General features: G+C 38.8%; 1 protein-coding gene across 12 annotated transcripts in view; it reads left to right on the forward strand.

The window, feature by feature from the left end:
- Nucleotides 1-11: 11 nt before the first annotated feature.
- Nucleotides 12-19,730, forward strand: part of MBNL1 (muscleblind like splicing regulator 1) — a 191,193-nt gene continuing 171,474 nt past the window's right edge. For 8 of the 12 annotated variants that reach the window (XM_019532599.1, XM_019532606.1, XM_019532601.1 and 5 more), the window contains exon 1: nt 12-1,258. The gene's annotated coding sequence lies outside the window, so the exon portion shown is untranslated. The remainder of the gene's footprint in view (nt 1,259-19,730) is intronic. The other 4 variants (XM_019532608.1, XM_019532609.1, XM_019532610.1 and 1 more) reach the window with 4 other exon arrangements.

The raw sequence follows: 19,730 nt of genomic DNA on the forward strand, positions 1-19,730 counted from the left end.
AGACTCTACAAATATTTAATGCCCACGTGAGCAAAATGGACTTAAAAAAGGTATTGCTAGCCTTCTTAAAAACACCAGGCCAAAACAAATCTTATTACTTTTGTAATTTGGTCACTTTCTGCAAGGCCTTCGGTCACTTTATGCAAGGCTTGGGCCTTGCACAATTTCCACCAAAATTATTAAAGGTTTGGATCATGGAACCCAGGATAAATTATAGTGTGTGTCATGAACTTCAGAGATACACAGAAGTTTTGGGCTGGAAGGGATCTCATGAGATCACTGGGTCCAGCACGATTATTTAAATAAGAAAACTTTGAGGCCTTGAGGAAGACAGTGAAAGGTAACCCACATGATCTTCAGTTTAGTTTTACATTTGTTGCCAGGATTAGAAAGGTCAGCAGTATTTCTGGTATTTGTGTGGAATTCTTCTGTACTTGCTCATGCACCAGGTAATGGAGAGCGGCCGTGGGCAGCGTGTTGGCTGCAGCAGAAAGATTGTCTTGTGCAGACTGTGCTTCGCTAATCAGATGCATACACTGTCCCGGGAATGTTAAGCAGCAGTACTGTAAGCAAGGGTAAAATCTGAGCGCTTGAGTATATTGTGCATTTAACCTTCAGCCTAACCTTGCAGTCTGCTCTTGGCTGTCCCTTGGACAAGCTTTTAAAATGTGCATTTGCTCATTATCAAAGCAGACAGCCCATGGAAACAGCAGCGTGCGCGTGTCACATTTACACTACGGTTCAGAGGTTATAATGTTTTACATGTAAGCTGGAATATACCACCACTAGCTGCGAGGGGATATTTTTATTCAGACTCCTCTTTCCTCTTCATTTCTCTGTGCCTTCCAACTCAGCCCAGTGCTGCTCAGCCTTTTGATCTATTTTGTTTGGGCGGGGGGCAGGTCTGTACCTCGTGTTTCACCAAGGGAAAATGCTGCAGTAGCACGACGAGCTTTGTTTTTCCCTTCGCACTCTCCCGGCTCGGCAAGTCCGCCCAGCAAAGCTTCCTGGTGGGGTTTGCTGGCGGGGGAGGGGCAGCGCAGGCAGCGGCGGAAACCAGCCGGGGAGATAAGAGTCCGCCCGGCCCCGCGCAGCAGTCTTCGCACTGCAGGGACGGAGCGGTGGCTGTCAGCATGCCTCTGTGACAAGGGACTGGCACGCTCCATTCTCAATCTTTGTCATCTAGTCATAATGAATCCCACAATGCCTTGGGCAATCTGTCCACAGTCTGGTTGTCTCTGAAAAAAAAATGTGAGAGGTAAGTTTCCGTTTTCACAATATTTTTCATACGGTCCTTGCCCCCCCCTCCCTTCCCCCCCTTTTCTTTCTTTCTTTGCAACATGTAGATGGCTGAATGAGGAAGTGAGATTGGGCTTTCACTGGCTTTCAGTTTGTGTGGCAGGGGCTACCGCAGGTTCTGGTTTCATATCTCGCACCATCTCAGGCAGAGAAGAAAGCAGAAGGTCGCAGCTGCAGTTGTGGGGCGAGCAGGCTCTTCCTGCCGCGGCTCTGCAGGGCGGCGCAGGCTCGCAGCCCTTGGCCGGCCGGGAGACAAAGCGTGCGAGAGCCGGCAGGAGAGGGGCCGGGGAGAAAGAAACAGGTGTCTAGACACTGTTATCACTTCGCGACCTTTGGGTGAAGGGGATGCAGCAGCGCAGGGCGGCCGGCGCGCGACGCTTTCTTGGGAGAGAAACTGGTTATTTCTCCTTCGTCTGCCAGGGCGCCTGGCTTTCCGATGGGCCAGATCTGTTCACTGAGAGGTTAATTCTCTGCCTACTGCACATAAATTACGCATGACATGTTTAGCCGTGTTCCCTTATATGGAGAGTGCTGTATTTCAGTACAGTCTGTCTTTGCCAAGTTTGCAGGGTGGAGGGCACCCCGCAGAAGAGGCGCTTTTTTATTTTTTCCTCCGTTTTGCAGTGCGTCACTCAAACTGTAGGAAAGGGAGGGCATGTCCTGAAGCAGCTAAAGTTTGATTTGCATATTGCTTTTCCTTCAATCTGGAAGAAACGCAAACAACAAAACCCCCTGTTTTGAATTTGATTTTCATTCAAAGCAGGAAATAAGGCTTGTTTTCCTTTAATGGGCTGGAATTTGTCAAGGGTGGCAGTCCGTCAGGAGGAAATATTTTGATTCGAGACTCTGTCACAGTAGCAGCCTAACACATGATTCAGTTGTTTTTTGGTGCCTCTCAAGTAATTTATCTTCATTTGGGCATTGCTGATGTCATGTAACTAACTCATTCCCTAGACCTGTCAAATCTGACAGGAAATAAAGGTGCTTTTTAAATAGCGAGTTCAACATTTACATATTTGGGCTTGCTGTGTCAGAATTAAAAGATAGGTGCCACTAAAAAGTTCAGTAACAGGTGTGTATTTGTTTGGGGGGGATACATAGAAATATGCATTATATATTCACACTAGTATACAAATGCAAAAATATGTATGCATATTTATAATGCATGTGTACATGGTATATATCATATTATTTACATGTCTTGGTCCTATGTAACATAGTACAGACATATAATGTGCATGTATATGTATGCATTCATAAGATTCTGACATTCTTTTGAAAATTAACTAATTAGCATGGTTAAAAATAACAAAAAACCCTTAGACTTATCTAAGTTATTTTTAGCCTAATAGCTATCTTTGTGCTAGTATTGAGTAGGTTCACACAGTGGATGAAGAAGTATCAGTTGACATGATCATGATTTTCAGTTAAATAAACTCTGACATCTTTTAAGGGGCTAATACAGAAATTATTCCATCATTGCATGGGAGGTAAAGCACTGTCCTAGATTAGAGGCCAGTTAGGAGACCAAAAAAATCCAGCAACAAACAAACTAAGAAGCGAGAAAGCAAATAATTAAACGAAATGTTCAGTTTTTAATGTAGAAAAAAATAAAGAGTTGGTAGTTTTAAGGTCAAGTGCCAGGATTATTTCTCTATAAATGTATGGTCTTGAAAAGATAGGAAAAAGTAAAGAAAAAATACTGCTGATGACAGAACAATTTTGAGTAGCGACAACAGAAGAACTTTGGGATGACTTACGAGTAAATCCAAGTGAATGGGCAACATGGCAATGTAAAAGTCTATGTTGGCAGATGCTCATTACAGTAAATAATTTGGAGCACTTCATGAGGTTCTAGACTACCCGTAACCACTCTGGGGAAAAAAAACAACTGGGAGGTTCTTGGGAAAAGGCTTTGAATTAAAACCTTTTTAGTATACACAATTTTAAAAAATCAATATTAAGCTATATGATAATACACTATGGGTGCATCTATACACCCTCTTATGGCAACTTGCTACAGTCCCGTACTTCCTTGTGGAAATATTAAGCACAGAGCAGTACAGGTGGCTACTGCACCGTGTGTGTAGTTCACAGGTAGATTTTGCCACTGCATTGCCGTAGCGGTGCACTATACCTGGGCAGTGCACTGCTGCAGTGATGTAGCTGGAGATCACGTGTAGACACATGCGATCGCTACTTCACTGTAGCACGTGGTATGGCAATGTAGTGAGTTGCTACATTGCCATAGGGTGACGTATAGGTGCACTCTATGGATAGCTCTTTATGGCTGTCATGGCAAAGTATTTAAGGTATCTTGCAAGAATTGCAGAGGTACATCTTCGATCTTTATGCCATATTTGTGCTGAAGGCCTCTTCCATATGACCTAACTGTCAATATGATCTTCTCAAGCGGAGAGGGACTAGACCTGATGATCTCGTAAGGTCCCTTCCAGCCCCTAACACCTATGAATACTTTGGGCAGGAGAGGCAAAGCCACATATCACTGCATTTATCACTTCCTTGTGTACCACTGGTAAAGCAACTGATGTGCTTCAGTCATGCTAGTCCAGCTGGTTGCGGGACTTACTTGGACCTTTGACCACACAAACGTTTTCTTTAGATACATTATTTTTTATCCATCATTTAATAGGGGTATACAAAATAATGGAATTGTTGATATAGAGTAGGCAAATTGAGTTTATCTTGACTAGTAACAGAAGTCCAGGATACTCGGTAAAATTAAAAACACACTTAAAACTGATACGAGGAAAACACTTTTACACAATACATAATTAGCCCATGGAACTTTTGGTAGGGTGTAAATGAAACCAAGAGTCTAAATTGACTCAGAAAAGGATTGTACATTTCTGTGGGTAATGAGGACATACACAGTTACATGCGATACATAGATTTGATCTATTTTAGATGGGACAAAAGCCTTTGTGGGTGGAGGATGTAGGCAACTTTTACTTTATGGAGACTAGGAAGAAAACATCTTTAACGAGCTGGTTATGCCTAATTTTTTTATAATGGGATTTCTTTGTATTTTCTACCTTGTGTTGGTAGAAATGTCCAGTCCTAGGTTAGCTTGGTATGATACAGCTATACTCCTCTGTAGATAACGGTGCGTGCGTGTACGTGCATGCGTGTGTGTGTGTGAAACTATAAATTGAGAAATTAACTTTTTGCTCTTGCTGAAATCAGTGACAAACTTAAAAAGGATCAGCGTGCTCCCTGAATTCAAATTACAAGTGAGAACATTGTTTCTCAATGTAATGTAATGTAACTATAAGTGTCTTTCTGAAACACTCTAACCCATTGTATAAACTAAGCAGTTTCATTTCTATGACGGGTGAAATTTGTGTCTTTTAATTTCAGAAATTGGATAGATGTCATATTTGTCTCTACTCATAAAACAACACTATAAAATGAAACCAAACTTTGTCCAGTTAAATCGTATTTGCTATAGAATTCATTTTTAAAAATAGGTTAATCATTGAAAAGAAAATGACTAAACCCTTCTAAGAATTTTTTTCATAGATTTGAAAAAATTATAAAGAAAACATGTATGTTCGTATAGTATGTCTACTGTGAATTAATAAAAAAATCTGTATACTCAAGCCAAATGACACCTAAAGTAAATGTTTTTGTGATATTTTTTATGGTAGAAACTGCAACAAGTTAAGCATTTTGCAGACAGAAAAACAGAAAACAAAACAATGCCTTTTTCCAAAGGAGATCTCAGGGTATGGAGAGATAAACAACTCATAAAAGGCAGGGGATTTGCTGCATCTCAGTTTCTTCACAAGACCTGTTTCATGTGTCTACTCCTATTCCAGAGTAAATGGAACCTACACAGGGTCAGATTATAAACTGATTTGTTTAATTTTCCATTAAAGTTGTCATTAGATTGACTTAATCTACCTGACAAAGAAGGGTCAAGAACAATTGAGTTCAGACTGATGTCTTGTGTCAAGAGCCAGGTATGTTGCAGGGAAGACAAGGGTATTATGTCAGAAATACTGGGGACTCCTAATCCAAAGGCAAGGCATAGGGCAGTCCAAAAGTTTGTCTCTGCAATATCAGCCTGAATGCTGTAGTTAATTGTGTTCAGTGGTCCCACCTGAGTGAACAGTAGTGAGAGAATCCCTGCCTTTTCTTCGCATTTTCCTAAATCCTCTTCATACAGAACTTCAAAAGAGTGGTAGAGCTCAGCTATTCTATGAGTGGGCAGTGTTCATAAAGACTCCTCTTGAAAGCTCTCCCCCACATACTAGAAAGACTGTAATTTAGAACCTTCTGTAGGCCATACCCTGTGGGGTAAACTTCTTCTGATTTCCCCATCCTATCATATAGAAAATATTAATATGTTGTTATAAGTAAATACACTTATGACTAGTATACATTAAATATTATCACCCTACCCAAAGTAAAGCTATAGGGGGCAATGTTTGGTTCACCAGAAAAATGAAGTCCTAGCTTCTCCAGTATGTAGCTCAGTAGAAAGCCTCTGAACTGTGTATCCTATAATTGCAGAAATAATTGTAATCAATATTTAGAATAACCATATTCAGTTGCTCCCCTTAATCAAGGCCAAATAGTTCTTTGCTGAGCCACTACAATCTACAAACAATGCTACAAATTACTTCTGTGCAAACTCATGTCAGTAAAGTTTAGGGGATCTTGCAGAATCCACTTCTCAGCAAAAGGTTTGAACAGAAATTCGGTAAGTTATTAGGTAACTTCATAAAGGAGGTTACCATTCCTTTACTTTACACAGTGCAGACAAATGATGTGAGAGAGAGCTCAGAAAGATTTAGAAGAGCATCATTCATATCTGAAGTATGCTTATCTCTTTTCTCCTTAGGGAGATGCAGATGCACTATTGAGAGGGTTCAGAATTTATCCAAACCACTGTGTGGAAATTTCATTGGACCATTCTCAGTGTGTCATAATTCTGGGCGATCTGTAATGCTATTCCTTCCCATTTCCAGCTGAAGTTTTTACAGTAAATTGTGTGTGTGTGTGTGATGTATGCTACATTTGTGTATATGACAAATATACATACACACACAGAGTTTACTGCGCAAATTTCAGCTGAAGTTTGTACAGTAAAGTGTGTGTGTGTGTGTGTGTGTGTGTGTGTGTGTGTATGGGGATGTGTGTGTACATACATACACACAAATACACTCCTCTGTCCATCTATATATATAGATATAAGTTGTTTCAACTTTTTAAAATAATTCAGGTTTAATTTGGTTTTAGTTTTGTGCAAATATTTTATTTAGTTTGTGCCCCTATTCTTATGTAAATTACAGATGCTCTAAAAGTTTAACCTAAACGTTCCCCTCATCATTTTGCTTTTCAGCATTTGAGAGTGTCCAGGACTGTTAGTGGCTTTCTAGCTATGGAAATTATCAAGGAAAAATTTACAATATACTTTGTCATTACTGGGTATGTCTACATGTGTGCTTTAATGCACAGTCGCCTGTTTTACTGAGCATTAAAGCATCACGTAAAAAACTATGCAATTATGCTAATGTACAGTAAAATAGGTTACTCCATATTGAGCATCACTTTAAAAATGTACGTTTTCGGTACTGCACATTACATCAGCGTAATGTACATTTATTCAGTGCCTCATATTAGTAGTACTAAATTTAATGCACATTAATAAAAGTGTATTGACATATAGTGTATACACATATAGATGCGCCCACTGAGGTTTAGCAGTAAGCCTCAACCTATCTTTTATTCTTCTTGCAGTAGAGAGGCCTAAAGTTGAGTAATCAAGGAGGCTGAATTTCCCACCCCCCCCAACATTTGGCCCCTGCAAAACAAGGATAACAACATTGACAGACATTCAAAGTCAGCTTGCACTACTTCTGTTTTTGTCATATATTCCCTGGGTAACTTGGCAGTGTTAGGCTGCTGGGTTGTTCATTTTGCATTCCTTTCATGAACACTCAAATTGCAGGGAAGGTCTTGCATGCATGCACATCGTGTTATTCACCGGGAACCTATCCTTCAAGAATTCTTCATAGGAGATCTTTTCAGGCTTTGGAATTTAGATTGGATTAAATTATTGGTTTACCAATAGGAGTCTGCATTAATGCTTCTAGTGCATTGTAGACCCATAGATCCAAGTACTGTGCACTTCTATGCACTGTAGACCCACAGGACTTAGATACTTAAAAAAATTAACTTGATCTAGAGAAGATTGGAAATCATGTTTGCTAAATGAGTACTTCATGTTAGAGAATTCCTGAAGCAGCATTGACCTATGAGATTGCAAGTATGGGTGACTACCGTAAGCGTTTAGCTTTCCAGAAAAGAAAAGTCCGTTGAATTGAAGGATGGGCAGTCCTTAATTTACTGTGCAGAATTGACTGAAATGATGAGGACACCGAAATAAATGTTTTCTTGCTTTCGGCAAGGGCATAGTAGCCAACATACAGGCTCTGTCCTCTATTTTTATTTGCTTACATAGGCTTTTTGAGTTCTGCTTCTTTGGATTTAATACTGAGGTGGCAATAACACAGGAAATTCCTGTAATTACGAGGATGAGCCTTAACACCTCTTGATGACCAGAATAGGGTATGATTGCTACCTAGGTACTCTATAAAAAAGCTACAACTATCATTCTCCTAAAAGAACTAAAATCAAGAGAGTCACATATATTGGTGTAGAAAAAGAACTTGTTGTAAATAGTCATTATCTTTAAAGGCTTAATATGTGTTTTCCTTTGCCTTGTATATATTTTAATGAAAATGGTATGAGAATTGCTTTAAAGAAATGTTCTTACTGTTAGCAAAGACCACAGCATTGTGATAAATCCAAGGCAAAGTCAAGTACTCCTGTCCATTATAATGTTTTCTTTGTTTTCTGCCCACCCAGAATATGACTTTTACAACTATGTAATGCTTGTTAGAGAGCTAACTGAAACCATATCTACCAAGATGGTTTTGAGATTCGACGCAATTTTAATTTGTGTATTTTTACCTCTATTGTATCATATGCTTTAAGAACTATAGTGTAAGCTTGGGACCTCTTGCTCTTGTAAGTAAGGTCACAATAAAATTGTAATGATCTATGCCATATGCACCTGGCTGTTGTCAAAGCCCAAGCTATAGGAGTTGGATTGCAGTATACTGAGGTGTTCAGAACTTGAATTTTCATATATTCAGTTTTTAAAGGTAATAATAACCTTTTCCTGGGTTACCAATGTTCAAATCCAGTACTATAGAGAAAAGTAGGATGAAGATAGAACTTCTCTGTACTTGAAGTAGTTTAAAAAACTGGCCTCCACACTCTTTGCTCCAGAGGGATTACTTGCTTAGTACGTGTATATTATAAAGTTGTTTTTCTGAGTAGTTAAGCAAGAGAAGCAATATTTCTTTTTGCAGGTCTATGATTACATACCAGAAACATAAGTATGTGTTTGCTCTTTTATTGCCATCTTCAGTGACATTTAGAATCTGTTCTGCCATCAATATTCAAATGCAAGTCCCATTAGTGTCAATGAGTTTTGTGTGATTAGCAAGGAGAGAAGAACCCATTATATCTATATTTGGTTTATGGTGCAACTTTTAATGTATGTCTGGGTGATTAAAAAAGTCTCTAAATTCAAAAGGTGAGGATTTTGATTGATGGTATTTCACAATGGAATTCAGTGAATAATGAGTACTGGCTTTTATACTGGTGTCAAACTTTTCCTTTTATCATTTGTAACATGCATACAGACATCTCCTAAATCTTGTTTCTGTTGCTGTTGTTGTTTTTGTTTTCAAGGTTTTGTTTTTTTAAATAGCAAGTCAACTGACAAAACTCATTTTGAAATATGTGCCATCTCAGAGCTGGTAATGTTCTTTCTAGTCTTCTCCAAGGCAGTTCTGAATTTTTAATTTATATTCTGAAAAGAAGGCAGCTTGCTAGATCAGTATATGAAATATAAAACAAACCCAAAGTTCAGGGTGCTAAGCAGGTGCAATTCTCATTAAAGTCAATGCCCACTGGGCCAGTTGTGAATATTTTCTGTAAGTCCACATAGCTGTTTATCTGATACTTTTTGTAAGAATTCAGGGTATAGCTCATGATGAAATCCAGTTATCTATCAAGAGAATTACTTTTCCACTGAGATCAATTATTTAAAAAATGTCTACATATGGTCTGTTACTATATCCCAAAATATTCCAATTAGCAAGATCTGCAGGTATATTACATTATGATAACAGAAAATTGTACATTAGTATTGACTTTATATCAGAAAGCTGGAAGATCTGTATTTGTAATACACTGAGAAAAAATAAAGGTCATAGTTTACAGCACATAAATGCAATAATTCACGTGTGTGTATACACACACATACATACACGGGGGGTGCTACACAGTTCAGTACATAAACTGTATTTAGAAAAATAACGTTCTATTTTAAGTTGGGCATTCACTTTCTGGTATTAATTCAAAGCATCATTAGCAATTTCATACCTGTCACATTAGGAATTTGAGTAACTTCACTGTACCTTAAGATTAAGCTGGCGCTTACCACAACAAAACCTGAAGAAGTAGGGACAAAGTGACCAAAAATCATTGAGGTTGTCAGGCTAAAGAGTAGACAGGGTTGTGACTTCCTTTCTAGAGTAAGTTTATTTTTAGGTAATCAGTCATGTGGAAGGGCACAGTTCCTTTGCCTCAGTCCTTTCACCTTCCATCTCCCCTGGTAGCCTTGCTTTGTAGGTACAGCTACAACACTGTAGTCACAAATGTGGAGAGAACTTCTAGAGAGCTAATGCTAGCTGAAGTAATGGTGTATCTATTAGGATATCTGAGCAGTCTTCTACAGATGATTCCCCCAAACCCCTGCACTTATCTCCTTGAAACTTGGCCAGCTTCGTGGCCTCCACAGGGACCACCACCCCTGCACCTCAAGCAAAACTTGCGACACAGGTAACACTGTGTGTGTTAAGGCACAGAGGGGTGAAAGCTGCAGGCCTGATAGCCCCTGCTTCAGCCATGAAACCTGTGAGCTGTCAAGGAGATAGATGCAGGGGTTCTGGGCTTTGGGGCCCTGCACCTCTAGCTGCTGACTGGCAAAACTCATGACATGGGGCTTGTGCAACTGACTGTCTCTGTCTTGGGGCAGTTGATTGTCTGTATTGATTATTTCCTCTCCTTAGTCTGTGGTTTTGTAGGTGTTAATCCTTGCTAATTAACTTGTTAACTTGTTATCTAGTAGCTGCTTGTAGCTAGGTACTGTGTATTGAGCTGGTCCCTGAGTGAATCATGACTGATTGATTGATAACACAGTACCTTAGCAGCCAGGCCTGCAGTAGTTGTTCTCCTCCTCCGTGCCCCAACACAGTCAGTTGCACAAGCACCCATGTCATGAGTTTTGCCTGTCAGCAGCTAGAGGTGCAGGGCCCCAGAAGCCTTGTACCTATCTTCTTGATGGCTGGCAGGCTTCATGGCCTCAGCAGGGGCCACCACCCCTGCAGTTTTCAGCCCACCACACCATAACACACACAGGGTCATGTGTGTCATGAGTTTTTTGCCTGCCAGCATCTTGAGGTGCAGTTCTCCCCAAAGCCCTGCACCTATCACCTTGAAACTTGGCAGGCTTCATGGCCTCAGGAGGGGCCACCACCTCTGCAGTTTTCACCCCCCTGTGGTGTAACACATGCATGTGACATGAGTTTGGCTTTCAAGAATTGGGGTGCAGTCCCCCAACCCCTGCACCTATCTTCTTAAAACTTCTTGAGGCTTCACGCTGTCAGCAGAGGCTACTGCCCCTGCAAGTTTCATCCAAATCAGAAAAAACAACAAAGTTATAGATATTTCATTGATTCCCAATTATACCCTATGGCTGCATCTCCAAAGCAGCTCTGAAGCTTTTCCAAAGCAGTTTGGAAACTCCGAACTGCTACGGAAAGCCTAAAGAAGCTAGTGTTTCAATTCAGATGTGCTGCTTTGGCACCTGAAGCGTCCGAATCTTCTCTGGATCTGAAGCACGGTCGAAAGCCTCTCACAGCCCTAGTATGCAGTACAACTGAAACATCATTTTAATTCCTTCTGTGATTTTTGCGGCTGTGAACAAACGTACACTTGGAGATTCAGCAGGGGCAAGGCAGCAACTTCTCAAGAGCAGCTGTTATTCAGTGTTATGTGTGTATGAGCCTGTAACAATACAGGTGAGCTAAATCACCTCAACCTCGGCATTTGAAAAGGTACTGACACTCAAGAAGCCCAAGGCGAAATTGGTCTAAATTGTGTAGTTTTCTGTAAGCAGCATAGTTTATATTGGTAGTGAACAGAACACACATTTCCCCTTTGGTGGGAGGGGCAAAACTTAGACTGGGTTCAGCCATTTTTAAACCTATGTGTGCTGAACTTCTGTTCTGTTACAGGTAGAGACCAGTTTCTCATCACTTATACTATTCAAGTGTAATGTCTGTACCTGGCTTTGAAGCTAGGCAAATGTCTGTTTATCTGTATCCAAAAGAGTTCAGCTTGGTTTCTGCTCTCTCTTCATAGTACCTGAGGCAACTTTGTATCTTGGAATCTGATCCTTTGAGATTTGTAGGGGGTGTGTGTGTGTGTGTGCATAATCTTCAGATTTGGCAAGTGATCTTAATAACATCATTTCTTTAGAATGTTACTCTGGGTTGCCCATAGTGCAAGAGCTGAAAATAATTTTGTATTTATAATGCAATTTCAATGCTGTAAAAAGAAGTAAGTCTTTTAAAGCCTAAAATCTACATTTGATATCATTTTACAATGGAAGAAATGCACTAATTCTGATAGCCCTCAGATGTTGCACTGGGTCCTTATATTAGTTTGTTAATGCATACAGGAAACTTGTTTCTTCACCTAGGTTTACACGGTTTCAGTTTCTGAATTTATTTAATATTTTAATAGTTTCATATTTTTTGTTGGCCGTGTTTGAATACTTTGTCTGTCATTCAAGGGTTTTCTTTCAAATATGTTCCCATTATTAACATTATGTTTATAGTTAAGTTCTGATGAAAAGTGTATCAATTACTGTTCTGGTTTCATGCAATAAATATTTAACAGAACACACATTGAATTTTTCTTTTTATCTTGCTGTGCCACATTTTATATATCTTGTAGTAAGATGTTGTGTTTCCAAGTTTTAGACTTCATGTTTTAGTAGATTAATAGGCTTAGCAGCTGTTTGTTAACCTTTGTAATGATAACAATGTAATAAGTCACAAGACAGTCATAGATCATCTGGTGAAACAAAATATGCATCAGAGTGAATATTTTTCTATAAGAAAAATAAAATGTTATAAATAACATGCCTTGACTTCTCGAGCTGATCATGTATTCCGTTGGTCAGCACTGCTTGTACAGGAAGATTAACTGATTCAGAACATAGTCTAGATATATTTAATAAAGGGCAAAATTATTTTGTTGATCAAACATATGTGCAAGTTTGGTATAAGTAAGAATTATTGTGTCCAGCTGAGAGCAAAGTGTAGCCATCAAGTTTTTTAAAATTAGGACAGGTTTTGAAATTCATAAAGTCCGTCTGCATGGCCAGATCTTGATGTCTTGGTCTTAAGGCAACCTCTTACTAGCCTCAGCATTATAGTCTCAGCTTCAGTGTAAGTTAGTATGACTCCAAAAAGAATCTAGTTCATTTTAGACTCTGTACCTAAGCCTGCTCTCTATGAAGTTAATGGGAGCTTTTCCCTCTAAATTTGCAGCTCAGAGAATGAATGCAATTATGAGAGTAATCAGATATTGTAGGCTTGATCCTGCAACATTCTGTCCGTTCTAGTCTCTCTAGCCAACAAGTGTGTGTGTGTGTGTGTGTGTGTGTGTGTGTGCTGCTTAACATAATCATATGAATAGAGTTCTATTACTCACTCATTTAAAGTTAATCAAAAGCTTAAGTGGCTAGCCAGAGTGCTCAGCACCTCACACATTCATGCCATAAAGTAGCTCATAATGATTTTCTATCTGAAACTAGCAAGATCCATGATATATCTACAGCTACGTAAAATACAGGCTACATGGTTGTCTTAGAACATAATGGGATTAAAGTGTCTGATGTCTCTGTTTCACACTACAGAATTAAACTTCAGACTCTAGAATAGTTCAAACCCTACTCATCTCAGACCCTACTTGAATTAACTTTTAACACTGGATAATTCAATGAAGACCTCATTGGTCTTATAAATGGATGATAGTTCAATTCCTGTATTAATTAGAATGAGTTTTATGGATTCTTTTATACAGGTCATTGGGCAAACAAATCTAATTTCGTAGAAGTTAGCAAAATTTCACAAGGGTCATGATATTATGTCCTGAGAGAATGTCTTTTCCCCTGAAAGCAGTGCATTCTAAGTTTTGAGTCCATTGTGTTTTCAAATATCTTGCATGTTTTTCTTGTACTGTGTAGTTTTGTGTGTGTCTGTACATTATAGATTAAAGGATGAGCTAAGTTTTTCACACAAAGCAAGGAAATAAGCCGCTGTGTACAGATAAAATCTAGGGTTACATCCTTAAAATTATAGCTCTTGCTTTTTGAGTATAAAACAATTTTGAGACTATACAAGAATATCTGTTAATTATTTTGCAAGTTAACATTAATTAAAATGAGTTTTTAAGCTCATTTAGCTTTAGTTTTACAGACTTCTGTTTGTCCCTAAGGTTTTAATAATGGCATAAAGAAGGTCTTCAACTTCCAGTTTAGTTAAAACCTCTGTTTAGGCTAATTTAAAAAAAATATTTAATTAGAATTAGTGGCAATTATTTCCCATTATTCTTTGTATCTGAAAAATTGTCCTGAAATAGAATGGAGAATAATGGTCTACTAAAAAAGAGAGAGAACTGACTTTTTCAAAATAGGCATCACCTCTCATTGGCCTGTGGCTGCTTTAACAAAGATGAGTGTTATCTGTAATCCTCAAGGGCCTCACTGTTATCAGCACTGTTATCAGCATCTTTCCTAACCTGCACTTTTATTGAAAATACATGAAGTCGTGATTACAAACTTCATGCTCTTTTAGTTGTAATTCAAGTATTATCTGGCATTAATAAGGGACAGAGACACACTGTTTGGGTGTCTTAACAGTATTTCCCTGCAGTAACAATGTATTTCTTTTTGCACATAAGGATCTGTAAACAGTTTGGCACAACATGAATACGGTAATATACAAAACAGAAAAAATTCAGACCCCTTCCTCCCTCCCCTCCCCCCAAAAAACAGCAACAACAAAAAAAGATCTCATGGGGTTATCTCTCAATCTGGAAGCCATGCTAGAAGACTCCAGCATGGGCGTTATACGGTTTAGGTGAAGTTACACATTATACTTAGACCATACTAAGAGCACTTAAAATATGAGTCTGCACATTAAAGCTCAGTACCTCTTGCTGTGTGCTCTCTGAGCATATCAAAGTTTATGCCACTTCAGGCAAGAGTTAACTCCGGGACGTGCTACCTAGCTTATGTGAGGATAACTCTAGTCTGCTTCACGGAGAAAAAAACAAGCACTTTGCAGTCCTCCAGCATCCCAAGATGTACCACTCCCAGCCCCCTTCCACACCCAGAACAGGGATAAAGCCGTCATGCCCTTGTTTGCCAGCCCTCTAGTGGCAAGTCAGAGCTGTGCAGGAAAAAACTGGTACTATCTCTTAATGTGCAACTGCTCACCATACATTCTAACTTTAACACTGCTTAACACACCACAGATTTAGTATGGTCTAAGTGCAGTGTGTAAACTAACCCTTTAGAATTCATTGCGTTTAGGGTTTAGGCGACATTGTACATACTAGCTGTACGTACAACTTTTCAAAGACATTTGAGAAATGGTACATGGTTTTTACTCTGTGGGAACTAATGAACAATCTATTAATGTTTTGTACCTTCCTGTGGTGAATAAAGCTTACCCTTCCTGGTTGAAGAAGAGGGAAAGAGGGATAGAAAAGGTAACCTGCAATAGTAGAAGGCAGAAGAAAAAAGATCCAGTTTTTCCTCCTGCCTCTTTCACTGTGTCTACTTGTGGTAGCTTATGAAGTATGTTTTGATAGCTTCCCATTCTCCTCACTCCATGGGCTAGCTTTTGCGAAAAAGTAGGGGATATCTCAATGTAAGTGAAAACAGGAGAACTGAGACAGCTGGTCCCCTGCAGCAACTATGATCTGGTGCAGACCTGGGACTGCTTTTTCCATCAGGAAACTTAATCTCAAAATTAATTAGCATAAAATAACTTAAATTCGGCTTTCATCTGGGGAATGCTTCCCATTTCTTACACGTGTGTAGTTTTCATGAAAATCATGTTTGAAACTGATTTATGCATTTTGTATGGAATATTTTGTGAAGGTGGAGAAAGGTGAATACAGAAAAGTGTATTCAGTATCCTGGGGTATAAATAACTTGAGCTTTGAGTTTTACAATAGCATTGTTTTTGCTCTAAAACAATACAGAAAGTGACACCTACACCCTTTTCTAAGAGAGAAAAGCATTTCTTTTATTACCTGAATAAATTGCTTTAAGGGGAAAGAAAGTTGCTTTATTAATTGGGTCTATGCGTCACAGGCATCACAGGCTTCTAAAACCTTTAAATTCCATTTTTTTCATGGATACCTTAGAGAGTTAGTCAAGCTTCAGAAGCTCAGTGAACCAGGCAGATTTGTCAAGTTTTCCAAGTAAATTGCTAAGCTCAAGGCAACAGTAATTAGGTCTGGATAAACTGCTCTCCTAGGATTTAATACTTCTCTTAAAAATTTAAGTATGGCCTACAAACATCTAAATGCTGTTTCAAAAGTCCTCTTCATTGGTGAGCTGGTTGACAGTTATCTGATGACATTGGCTCATTCTGAAACTTATACAGGCAGTTCTTGACTTACAACGTTTTGAGTTACAATGTTTGACACTTACAACATTTATAAATTGACACCCTGTTTCAGCTTTATGACATCAATTTTGACTTTATGACAGTTTATCCGATGCGATGCCATGCTAGCAAACAAATTTGTTGCATCGCTCATCTCCCTGGAGAACATCTGTCCAAACTTCCTTGGACACTTTTTTAAGAAAGCAGACAAGACTCCAGAAAAACTTGCAGCCAAGACTCCTGAGAAGAGTCCAGCCAAGAACCCTTCAAAAAGTCCAACCAAGAGCCTTTCAAAAAGTCCAGCAGTCACCTCAAAGAAGTCCTTCCAAATCAATATGATTACTATTTACAATATAAATACATTCATATAGCTATATTACTCATATATAATTGGTCGAGTACAAAATTCTGGGGTATTTTTGGTGAAAATAGGGTATTGGGCCTTGGTTTGGGAACCAACCCGCCCTTTATTACATTGTTTCTTATGAGAAAGTTGGTTCCGAGTTACAACGTTTTGACTTAAGATGTAGTTTTCAGGAACCAATTATGTTGTAAGTCCGAGGACTGTCTGTACGTGCTATTTCAAGCAGGGTACCACTATAATCATGCCACTCTGTTTCCAGGGACAAACGCTCTAACAACCGCAGAATGATTTACATATAAGTAAAGAGTAGTGTTTTGGCTATGATTATTTGAAGCTTCAAGAAAATCTTTCTGTATTTGGAAGAATTTGCTAGAGTCTATGCAGCATTCTTGGCTTTGTTACTTGGATTTTTTCATTAAAACATCTTTTAATTAAGACTTTGTATGGTAACTTTTGCAATGCTTAGACCTTAGGCAAAGTCAGACTGACCTAAAAAAAAATCATCTCTCCACTAACAAATCAAGGAAGGGAATTGCCTTCAGACCTTACATATGATTAGAAGAAAGGCTCACATTGACTTTTAGGGATGGTGGCTCAAGCCCTTCTGTTACAGGTTTCCTAGCATATATTAATTAGAAAATGTATCTTTAATGGGCTTCAGTTGAATGAAGAAACATAGATTTATTTTCTCCTATATAATAGATAATTGAAGACTGAGGGAGAAGAATTTAAACTTTCTTTTGGCTACTGTTGGTTGGTATTGTAGTCGGCAGAATTAATACTTAGTACAGTTTGTATATGTGTGTGTTTTAATTGTTTAGTATTCTGATTCTCAAAATCTTGCACTGTTGAGATATGTATTGAACCTGCTTTGTTCTTGTTAAATCTGTTCAGATTCTAGTTAAGAATATTCAGTGGCTCTATTTGACAGTAGGCATACTATAATCTTCAAATTCCATTTTTTGTGAGTTGAGAGTGAGAAGAAAACCAAGTGCAAATTTGATTTTTCCCAGCTTCCTTTACTACACTGTTTAGTTTTTGTAGATTCCACAGCTGTATTTGCGGGATAGGGGCTGGGAGGGGGGACTTTTTTAATTAGGCAAATTCAGAGAGTTTCCTTCAAAAACTTATAGAAAAGTCTGGTAAACTTAGCAGGAAGAGACAGCGGTAAGCACAAAAATATTTTGGACACAGTTTTGCAGATATTCCCCCTAAGGTGTGGCATGAGCTTTCTAAAAATGGGCTGGAATGTGAAGAACATTAATTGACAACACTGGAAAGTTTTCAGTGTTCAATAAAGAATCATGAAATGTGTCCTTGCTTGAGGGATGAAATATTCCACAGCTGAGGTGCTTGAATGAGCATATGGACTCACACCTTGTCAATCTGTTCAGCAGAGCCTGCTCTTGAAGAAAATGGTATACATCTGTTTTGCAGTGTTGTCTGAGCAGAAGGAAGCTAGATGTGTCTCCTTCATCCATACAGTGTGAAACAACAATAAAGCTTTTATAAAAAGTCCTGAGTCAGAGCACCTGAGACAAGCTTGCTTTAAATACATGAATAGTGCCAGAGGCTTCCAAAGATTTATTTCTTCTCTGTGTGCACGGTGTTAAAATTCTGTTGGTTGTTTGAAAACAGCTTGTTTTTAGATTACAAATGATGTTACTTTATCAATAGGAATGTCTTGAATAATTCTAGCAACACTAATTTATCTTTTAGATATTTCTTTCAAGACTGCTTTTAATTAAATTTGATTCACATACATAGCCTTCCAGATGGTAGCCCATTTCAGTAAGTAAATAGCAAATCTGTATACTATATGAATCTATATGGACCTTGTTATGAAAAATAATGACTGTGACATTAAGGTAACATGGTTTTTATCAGGGTAGTGACTGATAAAAGGTGGTTACAAGAAGGACTGCCTGCAGAGTAAGACCACAATTTGCCTTTGTTTGCCAACAAAATGGTCTGTGTTGGAAATGAGAACTTGGTGATGTTGAGATTATATGAATGTTGTGTACTGGTGGACTGTTTTAAAGCAAACTCTTAGTACAATCAGTTATCCTGGACTAACTGAGCCACAGTGTGTTGAAGCAATGAATTTCAAAACTTAAATTGTCTTAAAGAATAATCAACAATCAGAGTGACACAGTTATTGCTATAGGAACTACAATGAAACAAAATTGTAGAGATAAAATTGCATGTCCCAGGTGTTGGTTCTGTCTAAAAAATATTTCTGATTGCACAGGATATTTTAAAGGATAAAAGCTCAGAAGATAGTTCAGGTGGCTCCCAGGCATACATCAACCATAAGTAGAAACAGATCAGTGCAGCTAGTTACGGCCATCCAGATCCGTAGCCTACACATAGCAGTTAACAGAAAACCAGTAGGCATAAGCAAGAAACTGCATTAAACGTGAACAGTAATATGGAGTGATTGGTGCTATTATTGTATTTGCTTTCCAGTATGCCTCCCCCCTTTTTTCTGGCACATGCTCACTTCATTAGGTGGTACATCATAATTACAGGCCAACTGCCAGATATGAGTCTACAACTGTCTAGATGTTACTTCATACAATTCTCAAGTGATATGGTTTCAGTGTAACATGTTTCTCAGGGTCTTGTTACACTTACATTTGTTAGCTTCTTCAGGTCCAGGGCAATACCAACCAACAGTGAATACATTTGAGCAAATGTTGATTGGCTTATTACTAGTTTGGAGCAGTCATGCCTTCAATTTGAGTGGCACATCTGTGCAGAGTGGCCCTACTTTAATGGAACAGGAGCTGGGTTGTGCCGCTCAAGAGATAATCCTGCCCTGGAGTGGCATAAATTTGAGTTGCATAATGAGTGCTTTAAACTATGTTAAGGTGTTAATGTGCAGACAATCCAGGGGTTAAAAGCTCCTGGAGCCACCCAAAATTACCATGTAACAAGTAGGGCTGTGCGAAGCTTCAGGTGGAGATTAGAGTCGGAGGAGATTTGGCCTGATTTGGTGGCAGAATCTCTGAATCCGAACTGAATCACGGGACCACTTAAAAGGTCTGAATCAGTTTGCTTGAGAGAGTCCAGAGGAGAGCCACACACATGATCAGAGGTCAGGAAAACAGATCTTACAATGATAGGCTGAGAGACATGGGACTCTTTAGCCTGGAAAAGCGCAGGCTCACGGGTGCTCTGATGGCCACCTATAAGTTTAT

The sequence above is a fragment of the Crocodylus porosus genome, unplaced genomic scaffold (genome assembly GCF_001723895.1).
Source record: "Crocodylus porosus isolate Cpor-Errol unplaced genomic scaffold, CroPor_comp1, whole genome shotgun sequence".
NCBI classification, from domain to species: domain Eukaryota; kingdom Metazoa; phylum Chordata; order Crocodylia; family Crocodylidae; genus Crocodylus; species Crocodylus porosus.